The sequence below is a fragment of the Eumetopias jubatus genome, unplaced genomic scaffold (genome assembly GCF_037043125.1).
Source record: "Eumetopias jubatus isolate StellerSeaLion01/CBP00866 unplaced genomic scaffold, mEumJub1_p1.0 scaffold_7, whole genome shotgun sequence".
Lineage (NCBI taxonomy): Eukaryota > Metazoa > Chordata > Mammalia > Carnivora > Otariidae > Eumetopias > Eumetopias jubatus.
In genome coordinates, this window is record NW_028274813.1 from 5,774,991 (window position 1) to 5,780,434 (window position 5,444).

Sequence of the window (5,444 nt, forward strand, 5' to 3'; positions counted from 1 at the left end):
AGATAAGTTGCTTAATCCTGCACTGAGGATGCATTGCCTTCTAGAGCTCAGGAGGCCATTAAATGCGAGGGGCAGGTTTCACTTTTACACATGGTTGGTAGCGTTTATCAGTGTTGACAGACACCCGTAACTCTCGTCCATTGTTGATGGGTGTGCAGCTTCGACCTGTTCCGTAATGATGCCTGTGATTGCAAACTACCCCATCAGCCTTGTATCTGAGATACTTTACCAAAGATATGAATAGTCTGTAAAACCTACAGATCAATTTCCAAAAGGCAGAACTGTGTATGTGAGGCGCTTTCTGCTCTGGCATAGACTAGGACTTGAAACACCACTATGTCTGTAGATGTGTTTTCGCATTGGTTTCAGAGTTAAGTCTAGTATTAAATATGTCCTTGGAAAAAGGATATACACTTGAGATGTAAAATAGTGTCTTGAGATGGGGTGACAAAATATTCCCTGGAAAAGACACGAGTCCGACGGAGCTGACAGAGCCCTGGGTGGGAGCTGGACTTCAGGTCCTGGCCCGCAGGGCACCGCTGATGGGGGTCGTCGTGGCCCCTGGGGACTCCATTTCTTCTCTTACTTGCAAGGTGATTATCAAAAGTCCCTGCTTAAAAATTTGCAGACTATTCTGTCCACTAAGTCCCCACCGATGGGTCTATTTGTTCAGGTAATTGGACCAAAAAGTGATTATATAAATTAGGCTTCCAATCAAGGACAGTCTTTGCCTTTGTGACATAGAAATGGTGCTCATAAGAACAGAACTTTTTTTTCCCTTAAGATTTATTTATTTATTTGAGAGAGAGAGATCTGAGAAAGGGCGTGAGTGAGCACACAGAGGGAGACAGAGAGGGAGAAGCAGACTCCCCTCTGAGCAGGGAGCCCAATGCGGGGCCCAATCCCAGGACCCTGGGATCATGACCCGAGCCGGAGGGAGACGCTCAACCGACTGAGCCACCTGGGCGCCCCAAGGACAGAACTTTTCACCGTGGGAGGATGGAGTGTCTGTTGAGCAACCTCGCTTTCCTAAGCTGGGCGGAATTGCCCTCGGCTGACCGTGAGACCGAGGCACACGTTAGTCACCCTCCTGTCCCGTTTCAGTGCAGCAGATCCAGCACTGGTGCACAAACGCTTGGAGCCACAACTTAAGCACTTGAAAATCGAGGAAAAGTGATTAAATTGGCATTGAGGAGCCCTCATTGCCATCAGTCATGAAAATAGACCTTTCTCTCAAATCATTGTCAAATTTACTTTTTTCTTAATGCTTTTGGATCTGAGGCTGTTCGGGCTAGTGTCCGGGAGAGTCGGCCTCTGCTTCTGTTCCTTAGCTCTCTGTACACGCTTAGCAGTTAGATTTCACCGGCCTAGAGAACCACCCCGTTTCTCCACGCAGACTGGCAATTGATAGGTGACTTCCCCCAGTAGTTTCTAGAACAGGCTCACTGAAAGATGTTTTTTTTTGTTTTGTTTTGTTTTTTGAGAGAGAGAGTGAGAGAAAGGGTAAGACATTAAAAAATTCTCAGGCTCCCAGTACCAATACACAGGGTTATGCTAAATTAAGCCTTCACTTAAACATAGGGATTTTTCTGTAAATCATGACTTACCATATTTTTTGGTGGTTAATTTGTACGTGTTGGAGTGAAAGAATTAAGAAAAAAAACCCAAAACCGAAGAAAGTACCCGTGACTTGAGCTTAGTACTAAAATAGGACTGTCCGTAAAGAAAATGAGGAGTCATCGTGGCTGCTGGTTTTGGGGGGTGAGTTTCAGAGAGCCCAGATCTTAAAGTGCTGTAACCATGGCTACGGGAAGAAGCTTTTTATGTGATATATCGTGCCACGTTCATATTATTGATCTGGCAAAATGAGTGTGTTCAATTGGGTGTAGCTGATGCCCCGAGCCAAGATTTGGGCTCAGTCCGATTTGAATGTCAATTTCAGGCAGCATAGAGTAGAATCCAGTGACCTCTTTAGGGGTCAGCCTACTGTTTTCATCCATAGCACCTTACATAATGTATTCCTAAAATTCTGTGTGTAAATTGAATTTGAGTATCTGGAATTGTATTTAAATGCACTGGTGAATCTGTTATTCAAATGACACTGCTGTGCTGGTCCTGGGTGCGCTTGGGCTGAGGGGGAGGAAGCCTTGGGCTGATGGGGAGGAAGCCGTGTGATGTCCACGGAGCATAGGAGGGGTGGGCCCAGTCGGAGTCTCCGCAGAGGCAGAGCCGAGGCCAGCGTGGGGGAGGCAGGTGGCCCCTGAGTAAGGGAGCACTTTCTAAGGACGCCCACCAAAAGGGTGACTGTGCTAAAGACAGTGTTCTAAACATCTGGGGTGCTCTGATTTTATTAATCACTTTGCAGAGGCTTGGGGAGGCCATCCATGATGGCTAAGTGTGCGGATTCCAGACACAGACTCGGGTTCTCCCGCCATGGGACCACGCACAGTCCTTGCAAATTTTTGTACCCTCCTGTAGGATAGCTGTGCTTCCTGCCTCTCCCGTCTCTGGGACGACCAAATGAGATCATGCATATACCGGCTGGTGGCACAGTGTCTGCGCGTGCTGAGCGTTCAGAAAGTGTTTATGGGACTGGGGTGGCAAAAATGACCCATGCTCTGCAGACACACAGCTTGCCTCTGTCCATAGATTTGAGGAACTTCAGACCCGGACTCAACAGGAGTTGTGTTCCTGGTGCGATGGCAGTTTCTGTGAGTAATTCAGGATTCCCAAAACCCTTGCTGCACTCAAGGTGGCGGGGTGGCCATTTGAACAAAGAATCCAGGCAGACCATGCCATGTGTCATTGGAGGGGTAGACTGTGTGCTCTGGTACTTAGCGGGCAGAGAAACGCTGGAGGAAGGACCTTGGACGGGCTGTCAGGGGTCCGTTTGTGCGTCCTGCAGTGGGGACAGGGAGAGCCAGGAAGTCCACGCCTCCTGGGGAGGAGGGATCCTGCAGGGACTGAATCCTGAACACTGTGCCCAGCCACCGCATGGAGAACCCCAGGGGGTTTATGAGCTTCTTTAGGTGGGAGAAGATAGCAATCGCCAGGCCCTTGAAACACAAGTGCCGCCGTTGTGTCTCCTTTAGAAGCAAGACAGTAAGGCAGAGAAGTCTGTGTTCGTGGACTCAGCACGATTTGTGGAGTTGGGAATGTCCATCCAGACTGTCACACTCCTGTCAGCTCCGACTCACACATACCTGTGTGTGTGTGTGTGTGTGTGTGTGTGTGTGTGTGCGTGCGCGCGCCCATACGTTTTATATACGCAAACGTGCACACAGACACGAAGATACGCCTACATGCACACAGCTGCGTGTATGCGTACACGTGTGTGTGTTCATTCAACTCGCATCTTCAGTTCCAGGCGACTGAGAGCCCCCCGGTGTGGCCTGGGCCCCGCTGCACCCCAGCTCACGGGTGCGGGTGTGCAGGTGGCGCTGCATGGCCATGCCGGCTCAGCCTCGCATCCCTGGCGTCTAGCGTCGGAACTGGCACCTTGGGCACGCCCCGCACGGCTCCCCAGCTTCCAGAGTGTTCCAGTAGAAGAGGACCGTGCTGTGGCTTGAACCTCAGAGCATCCTTTCCTGTCTTAACAGCACGTGGTTCTGGAGAAGCTACTTCTAGGCTGACCGGGGCTGCTGACGTTGGGGTGCCCGACCGGGTGGTTGCTCTTGTGGCCCGCATGCCCCCCGGGAGGTTCGAATCCTGACCGCTCCTTTCTCCACCGTAGTCTGGGCCCCATGGCAGGTTTCTTGAGGTTCAAGGCCTTGATTTTCTTCTTTGCAGAATGGAATGAGCTCGTGGTTGCAGGAAGGAGGAGCCGTGACGTTGTGTGTAGTCCCGGCGCGGTGCGGGGAGCGCAGTAGGTGCTCAGGAGAACGCCCCCGGCGTTACTGGTGCATCGTGGCAGTGAGGCTGGGAGCTCCGCCCGTGGTAGGACCCCAGGTTCCACATGCTGAGGGAGGAGGTGCTGCGTGGACGCCAAGTCTTCCCGTCAGCCCTGCGGTCGCAGGAGGCGGGACCCGTACTGTGTGTCACGGTCACTCCAGGCGTCATCCCGACCCGGCAGATCTCCCAAACTGACCATAGTTACTTCTCTTATACGGTCCTGTTTGTAAGCATGAAGACCCGTCCTAGAATAGGCACGTCTGAATTTCTTGGCTTTCGGTTCTCAAGTAAATCTCGCTCAGAACAAACCCTCCCCTGAATGTAGAAGCACATGACATATGAGGGCCACCCCCGCAGACCTCATTTTGGAAATAATGCTCTAGCTGGCTCCAAATCCTTTTGTCAGGTGAGTCCTGACCTGCACCTAGAGAAACACTTACCGCTTTTTCATGCGAGACTTGCAGGAAAAGTTTGGTTTTATTTTGGTCCCTGGCAGTTGTCACAATGGGCAGCTTCGGGCTTATGTCATCTAATGAATTAAGTGTCATGCCGTGAAGACTGCGGGGTAGTGACAGTCTGGGAATTGGGGTGGAATACTCCTTGGGTTTTAAAAGGACCAGGATGGGTGTTTGGGAAAAGTTGGAGCAGGAGAACGGGAGGCTGGGATTTTCTTCCCTGCTCTGCGCTTGGTGCCGAGCATCAGGCCGATCAGCGGAAGGGCATGTTCATCGCCTCCGTTCCGTGTCACCAGCCTCCTCCTCCCCGGAAGCGGGTGCTACTCTCACTGTATCAGCTGCTCCAGCAAAGGTGGCGTTCCACAGAAAAGCCCTTACGGTGGTGTTTCCATGACACTAGGGTGCTGAGCGGGTTTGGGACGCGCAGCAGCCTGGTCGTGTGCGTTTTGGCCACGTGTACAGGAAGGGTGCTGTGGGAGCCGGTGACTCCTGCACCCGGGACGTCAGCAAGAAGCCACCAGCTCGGCACTGGGGGTTGAGCGCAGTGGGCCTGGCCGGTTCGCTGAGTAACTGGAGTGAGCCTGTGGGGAGCCGGAAGCCCAGTAACACCTGGCTTTCGGCTCTTACTTCGTGGTGACAGAAGAGGCTGTCTCCTCCAGGGACTCAGTGCCATTCAGCCTGACGTGGCCAGGGGAGGCACAGGGGTGAGGAAGGACGTGCACCAGGCCCTTGGTTTCTCCTAGGGTTAGACCCAGCAGTTGCCCCCAGGCTGTCTCCCTTGGAGGCTCGGGACAGCAGGGGTTTAACTGAAGAGCCTCGAGGTACAGGTGCTTCCCCACCAGGACCCACACAGACTTGACCTGCTGCTGCCTCCACCTCGCCCAGGTGGCAGGGGCAGATGGCAAAGGCCCTGTTTGGCAGACGATAAAGCGCTGCAGGTCCAGGTGTGATGTTGAGGCGACACGTGTCACCCCAGGGTCTTGGAGCCACAGGGACTTGCCCCAGTGTTGCTTCCATGTTGCGCTTTGGGTCAGTGACCAGCAGTGACTTGATACCCGATATGCGCTGGGCGCTGCACAAGGCCCCAGGGTGCACAGC